At 41.3% G+C, this 11186-nt stretch overlaps 1 pseudogene; it reads left to right on the plus strand.

Moving 5' to 3' along the window:
- Window positions 1–370: 370 nt before the first annotated feature.
- LOC116365464 (protein regulator of cytokinesis 1-like) lies at window positions 371–8803 on the plus strand (annotated as a pseudogene).
- Window positions 8804–11186: the final 2383 nt, after the last annotated feature.

Below are 11186 nucleotides of genomic sequence, written 5' to 3' on the forward strand. Positions count from 1 at the left end.
GCAACTTCCGGTTACTAGTCCAAACCCTAACCATAGGCTACCCTGCCGCCCCAGTGATACATCATGCAGGCTCAATCAAATACTCAAAGGATTTGAAAGAAAACAACATGTTATTTGAACATAGTGTGAATGATGGTGCATACTTCAACCCTGCTCGTGGAGAGCTGCTACTTGTTCTGCCATTTTGTTTCAGCCCGGCACTTATTTGCTGATTCAACTACTCTCCGTCTTTAATCTATGATGATTAGTTGAATTGTTTTGTTGTAAAGTCAAAAAAGGTTGGCCATTGATTCTGCGCCTCACTTAGAGAAAATAATATTGGGGGAAAACACTGATGTAAACTAATATACACATTTGAGGAGATCCCTAACGGCATATCTCTGTCTGTGGCCAGGAGCGGCGCCATGCTGAGTTTGTGGGCATCAAGAGGCAGATCATCCTGTGCATGGATGACCTGGACCAGCTGCCAGAGACCAGCTTCGAGAAGGACATCATCTGCGAGGACCAGGAGGCCTTCTGCCTGTCCAAAGACAACATCGCCTCACTCAAACTCCTCCTCGGCCAAGTGAGAATGGAACTAATCCAATATGTTTGAGATGATGGTTTGAGCGATACTTTGCAATGTCTGTGCAGAATGAACAAAGTTGATCTGCTCACCACCACAATACAGTAGAAAACCAGTCGACCTACACGCATTACATTCAACAATACTGTATCAGTTCATTATCACTTCACTATAGATCATGTAAATATCTTAATTTGCATTTTGTTGCTAATATCTGTCATTGGCCGTGTTCCAGGTCTTTATTGCAGTCGCGCCCCATGTAAAGACGATACAAACGTCCTGGAACGTACCCATTTCCATAGTGCTCCTTTACTGACCGTCCCGTGTCTGTTGTTCTGTCTAGCTAGAGGAGAGGAAGGCAGAGAACCAGGCGGTGTGTGAGGCTCACAGGGAGAAGATCCAGGAGCTGTGGGACAGACTGCAGGTGCCCCAGGAGGAGAGAGAGCTCTTCCTCAGAGCACATGGTCGCCTCCAAGAAGAAGAACCTGGATGCTGTCAGTGAACACACTTAGCTTATGTCCCAAATGGCACCCTAATCCCTTTCTAGTGCACTTATTTTGACCCCTTACTTGCCTAAATATTCTGAAATAACTGTTTTTATTTATTTTTGAAAGATAAGCTTGAAATGGGCTTGGTCTAATTGACTCAACAACTTAAAACCCATATCTAAGTTTAGCTTTCTTAATGAACCAGAAAGTCAATAGTTGTTTATGGTGTTAAAAAAAAAAAAAAAAGGTTATCTAATTGATCCTGCTTTGTAGTATGTATACCCCTCTGGTTTTGTACCCTGGCTAGTCACCATTGTCTCCAGTACTCTATCTGGCATTCTAAAGCTGTTTCTAAACAAGGTCTGTTAATCAAGAAAATGTTTAGAATCAAAGAACCAAATTGTTCTCTCTTCTTTTTCACACCTCAGTTGGAGGCAGAGGGCAGGCGACTGATGGAGCTCAAACGACTGAACATGCGAAACGTTACTGAAGCCATCCGCTCAGAGATCGCAGTGCTCTGGGAGAAATGCTTCTTCAGCAGTGATCAGCAACAGGCCTTTGTGCCCTACTTTAGCAGTATGTTGGGTTTTAGGGTTTTGATTACAGGTTAAACACAAGCTTTGGCAGAGAAGTCTTTCTAGTGAACAATGTGTTTTATGATTGTTAACTTATTAATCACATACCCGGTGCATCACATACCCATGCATTTAGTTTTCCCTTTTGAAAAGGCTAAATAAAATCAATGTGACTGATTTTAATAGTACATTTAATTATTTGTTTTTCCCTCCTTCAGATGATTTTACAGAGCAGCTGTTGGGGCTGCACGAAGCTGAGATCCTGAGGCTGAAGCAGCACTATGAAGAACACAAGGAGCTGTTTGAGGGGGTTCAACGCTGGGAGGAGAGCTGGAGACTCTTCCTGGAACTAGAGGTTAGCAGTGGAGAAGCACCGTGGAAACATTTTAGTCATTTAGCAGACGTTCTTATCCAGAGCGACTTGCAGTTAGTGCATTCACCTTAAAATAGCTAGGTGAGACAACCACATATCACAGTTGTAGTTCGTACATTTTTCTCAATAAAGACGTTATCAGCAAAGTTGGTTTTAGTAGGAAAAGACAAGTGCAATCATCATCTTTTTTTTTTAATGGGTTTTAAAGGGATAGTTTACTTTAAGAAAATGTTTATTGCTTATTTTTGAATTACCTAGGCTGTTTCATCCAAACAATTTTGAAGTTAAATAACATAACATTTTAATTTTGAATTATAAAAAAATATTTGTACAAATGACTTGATTATTTTTTGGAGAGCCTTACCGCTATTAGCCCATACAAACGCATTAAATAACAAATTCACTACATAGAACAACAGCTAGTACCCCCAAAAAGCTAAAGTAGGTTGTTCTGAAGTGTCTAAGAGATATAAGAAAGGTCAGGAAACAGTTGTTGTTGTTGTTATTATTATTATATATATTTTCTTACGTGTGTGTGTGTATACCTATGGAGTAACACATATGGAATTGTGTAGTAATCAAAATACTGTTAAACAAAAATATATTTCAGATTCTTCCAAGTAGCCACCCTTTGCCTTGATGACCGCTTTGCACACTCTTGGCATTCTCTCAACCAGCTTCACGAGGAATGCTTTTCCAACAGTCTTGAAGGAGCTCCCAGATATGCTGAGCACATGTTGGCTGCTTTTCCTTCACTCTGCGGTCCAACTCATCCCAAACCATCTCAATTGGGTTGAGGTTGGGTGATTGTGGAGGCCAGGTCATCTGATGCAGCACTCCATCACTCTCCTTGGTCAAATAGCCCTCACAATCTGGAGGTGTTGGGTCATTGTCCTGTTGAAAAACAAATGATAGTCCCACTAAGCGTATATCAGATGGGATGGCGTATATCGCTGCAGAATGCTGTGGTAGCCATGATGGTTAAGTGTTCCTTGAATTCTAAATAAATTCCTGACAACGTCACCAGCAAAGCACCATCACACCACCTCCTCCATGTTTCACAGTTGGAACCACACATGCGGAGATCATCCGTTCACCTACTCTGCATCTCACGAATATGCAGCGGTTGGAACCAAAAATCTTACATTTGGACTCATCAGACCAAAAGACAGATTTCCACCGGTCTAATGTCCATTGCTTGTGTTTCTTGGCCCAAGAAAGTATCTTCTTCTTATTGGTGTCCTTTAGTAGTGTTTTCTTTGCAGCAATTTGACCATGAAGGCCTGTGAACAGTTGATGTTGAGATGTGTCTGTTACTTGAACTCTGTGAAGCATTTATTTGGGCTGCAATCTGAGGTGCAGTTAACTCTAATGAACTTAACTCTGGGTCTTCCTTTCCTGTGGAAGTCCTCATTAGAGCCAGTTTCATCATAGCGCTTGATGGTTGTTGCGACAGCACTTGAAGAAACGTTAAAAGTTATTGAAATTTTCCGCATTGACTGACCTTCATGTCTTTAATGATGGAGAGTTGTTTTACTTTGCTTATTTTAGCTATTCTTGCCATAATATGGACTTGTTCTTTTACCAAATAGGGCTATCTTGTGTATACCACCCCTACCTTGTCGCAACACAACTGATTGGCTCAAATTCATGAACTTTTAACAAGGCACACCTGTTAATTGAAATGCATTCCAGGTGACTACCTCATGAAGCTGGTTGAGAGAATGCCAAGAGTGTGCAAAGCTGTCATCAAGGCAAAGGGTGGCTACTTTGAAGAATCTCAAATATAAAAGTAACCACTTTTCTGGTTACTACATGATTCCATGTGTTATTTCATAGTTTTGATAGCTTCACTATTATTCTACAATGTAGAAAAGAGTAAAAATAATGAGTAGGTGTGTCAACTTTTGACTGGTACTCTACTTTCATTAAAAGAATTGTCACCCGGTACCGAGGGACATTCAGATGAGGCCTGTGGGTGTCCTAGAGCAACACAACCGATGTACTTTATACAGGGCTACTAGTGTGTAGCCCAAACTGTTCGACCGGTATAGGCAGAAGTTGGCAGATCGTCTGTACCAACTTCAGATACGTCCCAAGATGCTTGTGGGGGTCGTGGAGCAAAATGTTTCCAAAGAGGGTCATGATAGTTTGTAGGCAAAACCGTTTGGACGATTTTGTGCAAAGACCAATTTTCGGTATGTCTCATGGTCTGACAAACACCTCTCTGTCACCTTTCACCCCAAATGCAGAAGTGTTACTTAGGATGCAGTGGATTGAGACACATCGAATGCACAAAAAAAACATCTCTAGCTTAAATTGACCAACAACAAAAAATATTTTTTGTGTGTGTGGATTTTTGTATAATGCTAATTTAGATTTCCAAGGAGGCACAGTCATCAACCTTAGGGGGGTTTAACCCCTGGCATGACCTTTTTATCCCCACAGAAAAAAGCCACAGACCCCTCCAGGTTCACCAACAGAGGAGGGAATCTGCTGAAAGAGGAGAAACAGAAAGCCGAGCTCCACAAAAGCCTGCCCAAGGTAAATCCTTTTGAAAAAGACAGGAGTCTGTATTATTCCCTTGTTAGGGGGGTAGCTACTGTACATAGAAACATGACAAGGCTCTGTTTTATTTTACCAGCCGTACATAATGCTATGCTATATAAACACATACTATACTGTAAAACACTTTGCTATATCCCTATATTTTTGTTTTGTTTGTCCAGCTTGAGAAGAAGCTGAAGGCTCAGATTTATGTGTGGGAGCAGGAGCAGGCCAGGGAGTTCCTGGTGAATGGACAGAAGTTCCTGCAGTTTGTAGAGGAGCAGTGGGAGCTGCACCGCATCGAGAAAGAGAATGAGAAGCTGGAGAGGGTAAAGACATGGCTACTCATTTGAGGGCAGAATCCTAACTTGAGAGATACAGTATTGGTCCTCTTTCCTGGACCCAGATCAAACCTAGTCCTGGACTAAGAAGCATGACCAAAGAAGTGTTTTTCAGTCCAGGATTAGGTTTCATTTGGATCTGGGAAACCGGACCTATCATCAAATCAAATTTATTTATAAAGCCCTTCGTACATCAGCTGATATCTCAAAGTGCTGTACAGAAACCCAGCCTAAAACCCCAAACAGCAAGCAATGCAGGTGTAGAAGCACCATCATTTGTCATTTGTTACACACTTGTCTCAAGTTAGGGTTAGGTCTGTGTAGCTAAAAGCTTACTTTGTTACAATACTTTGATCTATATTTCATTGTAACAGCAACTGAAAAAGAGCAAGCAGATTGAGGTGGATATGCTGTATGGGACAGCTGTCCGGACGCCTACCAAAAGGAGATTCCTTGGCACAACTACCCCCAGCAAAGCACGAAAGGTACCACTCCAGTGACTTTGCTGCTGCTCTTTCTAGCCTTCATACTCATGGAACAATTGCGTGGCCCAATCTTAGCCTGGGTAACCAGTCTGTTTCGGGACTGCCTACGTTTGTATGACAAAGGTGACTAAAGCAGAAACAAGACTGGACACCCAGGCTAACACAATCACTGGCTTGTGTTTTAAATAGTTGCGCATTAATAAAGTGAGCTTTTGGCATCACTAACTAACTCTGTCTGTGTGTTCTCTCCAGTTCAATGGAACCACCTCCAGCCTCTCTAGTGCCAACTCTAACAGCACCATGCGCTCAGCCTATGGCGGAACTGTCTGCCACTCACCCTCCCGCCCCCCTCTGTCAGTCAACAAGGTCAATGCAGCATGTTTGTACAACAACTAACTACACTGAAAAAATATATATATAAATGCAACTATTTCAGAGTTCAAATAAGGAAATCAGTCAATTGAAATAAATAAATTAGGCAGTAGTCTATGGATTTCACATGACTGGCAATACAGATATGCATCTGTTGGTCACAGACACCCTAGAAAAACAGTCAGTATCAGGTGTGACCACCATTTTCCTCATGCAATGCAACACATTTCTTTTGCGTAGAGTTGATCAGGCTGTTGATTGTAGAATGTTATCCCACTCCTCTTCAATGGCTGTGTGAAGTTGCTGGATATTGGCGGGAACTGGAACACGCTGTTGTACATGTGAATCCAGAGCATCCCAAACATGCTCAATGGGTGACATGTCTGTTAAGTATGCAGTCCATGGAAGAACTGGGATATTTTCAGCTTTCATGAATTGTGTACCGACTCTTGCAACATTATCTTGCTGAATGGCACGCCAATCGTCATGGTATCTCTGCATTCAAATTGTCATCGATAAAATGAAATTGTGTTCGTTGTCTATAGCTTATGCCTACCATTACCATAACCCCACCTCCACCATGGGGCACTCTGATCACAACATTGACATCAGCAATCCGCTCGCCCACACGACGCCATACACACACACACACACACTGCCTGCCATCTGCCCGGGACAGTTGAAACCGGGATTCATCTGTGAAGAACACACTTCTCCAATGTGCCAGTGGCCATAGAAGGTGAGCATTTGTCCAATGAAGTCAGTTTCGATGCCGAACTGCAGTCCGGTCAAGACCCTAGTGAAAAAGCTGGATGTGGAGGTCCTGGGCTGGCGTGGTTACACATGGTCTGTGGTTGTGAGGCCGGTTGGACGTACTGCCAAATTCTCTAAAACGACGTTGGAGGCAGCTTATGGTAGAGAAATTAACATTAAATTCTCTGGCAACAGCTCTGGTGGACATTCCTGCAGTCACCGTTCCAATTGCACACTCCCTCAACAAGAGACATCTGTGGCATTGTGTTGTGTGACAAGTTTTTTGAGAGAAATAAGCTTTTTGTGCATATGCAAAATTTTTGCAATCTTTTATTTCAGCTCATGAAACATGGGACCTACACTTTACATGTTGCGTTTATATTTATTTCAGTATACTTAGACGCTATTTAATTACTTTTCTCAATTTAGACCAGTCATTTGGTATGGCTAACATGCTAATCTTTGGCCAAACCCTGACATTTACTCAAAGCAAACCATCTGTTGTGTTTTCTGTTCCCAAGCTTGGAATACAAACTGATACTCTGTTTCACCATTTTTGAAGTGATGGGGAAATGGATTCCAGGCTTCTTTTTCTCCTTATCCATCTTTTCTCTGTGTTCTCCCCCATCCAGGTCCCATCGGTACGGACCCCGGGTCGCAGTAAGCCCCCTCTTGCGGGACTGCAGGAGCGCAACAAGGAGAACATGGGCCAGGTGACCGGACTTGGAGTCCCTCTTCAGAGCGGTGGGTTTAAAACCCTGGCTAGTCCGCAGCGTAACTTCAGCATTAACTCTGTCGCCAGCACTTATTCCGAGTTTGCGGTAATTTGTGTTTTTTTCTGTGTCTTATTTTCCACATTTGACTGTTTCTATGCAGCAACACACGGTCTAGCCATGAGAGGGGGTTTGAGTGGAGACTTGTGGCTAATTGATAAATGTATTCTGTTTTTAGACAGGCTTAATCAACACAGTAATCGAATCGGTTCAATCAAGGTTTGTTTGAATGTGTGAATTGCCTAAACTAAAACCATACACATCAAATAATTCTTCCTGTATCCAAATATATGCATGTCATTAACCACCTAAGATACATTCTTCAAAGGCTTCATCCCTGATTATGTTCACAGGTAACAGTAGTGTACCCTCTTGTTAGTGTGTCCTTGAGGGCTCTCAGGCTAGGCTGTGTGTCGCTATTTACTGATGTAACCTTTTTACAACCACACTCCTAATATCCTTTCTTCAGTCTTTCTCTAGCTGTCACTGTGGTTGTTTCTGCCTTTTTAAATGAAAATGTATTTGGGAAATGTGCAATTACCAGAATCGCATATTTTCTAGATTTGTGTTTATTTACTATGAAATGAAAACTGAGGTAGTGTCCATCGCTATTTGTCGCTACTCAATTTGTTTCCACTGCACCATGGTCATGTTCATTAGGATATGCTGTAGCAAAATATTTTGCATGAAGCATTAGCATTTTCTAATTTAGATCATACCTCCCCATTATACTCTGTTTGGTGCCAACTGAACACTAGCCTGTTGATGTTGGGTGGGAAGGGAATATCTATGCTTATCTCTGTACCTTTGTCCACAGCGAGACCTCTCCAAGGCCACTAACACCAAGAGCAAGCCAGACATACTGAACTCCACCATTGCTCACCTTTGACCCCCTGACACCAGACAATGACGTGGTTGGTTGATCGACATCCTGTGTTTGTGTCCCATCAAGTGACCAGTTGTCATTTTAAAGTGGATCATTATCCTTTTTCTTTTTTTTTGTCTGCCTTTCTGTAAATTTAAGGTAATACTATATATATGTATATATATGTGTGTGTGTGTGTGTATATATATGTGTGTGTATACATGCATGCATGCATACATACATTCATACAAACATACAGGATGTCATTGTAATATGTATGTGTGTGTGTGTGTGTATACATGCATACATTCATACATACATACGTGTGTGTGATATATATATATATATTATGTTGTGTAAACTATGTAAGTGTTCGAATTAAAAAACCTTAAAGGTTATGAAATGTATCATATTGTAACAAACAATTTTTTTTAAGCACTAAAATGGCACGGATGACTATGTTCCTTGTATGTAAGATGGAGCAGACAGTATTGCCTGCAGTCTCGTGCTCCAGATGGTTTTGGTGAAAGAGGCTTGGGGTAGCCAGTGTTCCTTCTTCCCTTTAAGCCAGGCTTTCACCAGCTTATTAGACTCAAAGCATACCGATCATGAATATTTTGCACATGTTTTCTATTGTATATTAAATCATTTATTTTACACTCATGAGTTATGTGCCGTCATCACTTTTTTTCCCACAACTTGATTTTCTGTGTACGTACAGTACCAGTCAAAGGTTTGGACACGCCTACTCATTCAAGGGTTTTTCTTTATTTTTACTCTTTTCTACATTGTATAATAATAGTGAAGACATCAACTATGAAATAACACATATGGAATCATAGTAGTAACAAAAAGATTGTTCAACAAATCAAAATATATTTTAGATTATTCAAAGTAGCCACCCTTTGCCTTGATGACAGATTTGCACACTCTTGGCATTCTCTCATCCAGCTTCACCTGGAATGCTTTTCCAACAGTCTTGAAGGAGTTCCCACATGCTGAGCACTTGTTTGCTGCTTTTCCTTCACCCTGCGGTCCAACTCATCCCAAACATCTCAATTGGGTTGAGGTTGGGTGATTGGTGGCCAGGTCATCTGGGTTCGGCCGGAGTAGGCTGTCATTGTAATAATAATTTGTTTTTAACTTACTTGCCTAGTTAAATACAAAAAAATAAAAAATCTGATGCATCACTCTCCTTCTTGGTCAAATAGCCCTAACACAGTCTGGAGGTGTGTTGGGTCATTGTCCTGTTGAAAAACAAATGATAGTCCCAGTGCAAACCAGATGGGATGGCGTATTGCTGCAGAATGCTGTGGTAGCCATGCTGGTTAAGTGTGCCTTGAATTCTAAATAAATCACTGACAGTGTCACCAGCAAAGCACCCCCACACCATCACACTTCCTCCCCGTTGGGAACAACACATGCGGAGATCATCCGTTCACCTACTCTGAGTCTCACGAAGACGCAGCGGTTGGAACCAAAAATCTCAAATTTGGACTCATCAGACCAAAGGACAGATTTCCACCGGTCTAATGTCCATTGCTCATGTTTCTTGGCCCAAGTAAGCCTCTTCTTATTGGTGTCTTTAGTAGTGGTTTCTTTGCAGAAATTTGACCATGAAGGCCTGATTCACGCAGTCCCCTCTGAACAGTTGATGTTGAGATGTGTCTGTTACTTGAACTCTGTGAAGCATTTATTTTGGCTGCAATTTCTGGGGCTAAATAATCAACTTATCCTATGCAGCAGAGGTAACTCTGGGTCTTCCTTTCCTGTGGGGTCCTCATTGAGAGCCAGTTTCATCATAGTGTTAGATGGATTTTGAGAGTCCACTTGAAGAAACTTAAAGTTCTTGAAATTTTCCGGATTGATTGAACTTCATGTTTTAAAGTAATGAAGGGCTGTTGTTTCGTTTTGCTTATTTGAGCTGTTCTTGCCATAATATGGACTTGGTCTTTTACCAAATAGGGCTATCTTCTGTATACCAATCCTACCTTGCCACAACACAACTGATTGGCTCAAACGCATTAAGAAGGAAAGAAAATCCATAAACTTTTAACAAGGCACACCTGTTAATTGAAATGAAATGAAGCTGTTGTTGTCATGTTGTGTTGCTACCATGCTGTGCTTTCATGTGTTGCTGCCATGCTATGTTGTCGTTTTTTGGTCGCTCTTTATGTTGTGTTGTCTCTCTTGTCGTGATGTGTGTTTTGTCCTATATTTTTTATTTAATTTAATTATATTTTTAATCCCAGCCCCCATCCCCACAGGAGGCCTTTTGGCAGGCCGTCATTGTATATAAGATTTAGTTCTTAACTGACTTGCCTATTTAAATCAAGTTTTAAAAGAAGAAAAAAAGCTGGTTGAGAGAATGCCAATATTGTGCAAAGCTGTCATTAAGACGAAGGGTGGCTATTTTGAAAAATCTAAAATATATTTTCATTTGTTTAACACTTTTTTGGTTACTACATGATTCCATAGAAAACACCTTGAATGAGTAGGTGTGTCCAAACTTTTGACTGGTACTGTAGGTCACTATGTAGATCATTCAGTTCCGTTTCAAACCTTCACTGACTTGGTGCCTGCAGTTTGTATGTACCTCCTGGCAATTTTGAGATACAATGTTGTACAGTAGATCATATCAATCATTGTTTTCTAGCCCAAAGGCCGGCAGATGGCGATATTGAGTTGTTTCATGTTACTGTCCAAAGGCATTGTTTGCAGCTGGCTATAAGCCTGTGGCTGGTTCGTACATAAAACATTCTCCATTCAGGCTGCAAAGGCGTCAATTTCCTCCTTAATTTGATTTATTGGCGATAATGCCACAGGGAAAAAAACAGGGAAAGTGTATACTTTATGAAACACAATTTTGCACCACCATGCTAGGGTGGCTAATGCGTGTTCACTCGTGTTGGAAACTATGAAATGTTACACTTGCTAACCTAGGTGGAAGAATCAGATTCTGAATTTCCCTCTTGGGTTTGGACCAGAATCAACCAATAGGAAGCTTTACGCAAATAACTTTAGTTAATTTTAAGTCACAGGTCTCGAG

This window comes from Oncorhynchus kisutch, unplaced genomic scaffold (assembly GCF_002021735.2).
Source record: "Oncorhynchus kisutch isolate 150728-3 unplaced genomic scaffold, Okis_V2 scaffold1246, whole genome shotgun sequence".
Classification (NCBI taxonomy): domain Eukaryota; kingdom Metazoa; phylum Chordata; class Actinopteri; order Salmoniformes; family Salmonidae; genus Oncorhynchus; species Oncorhynchus kisutch.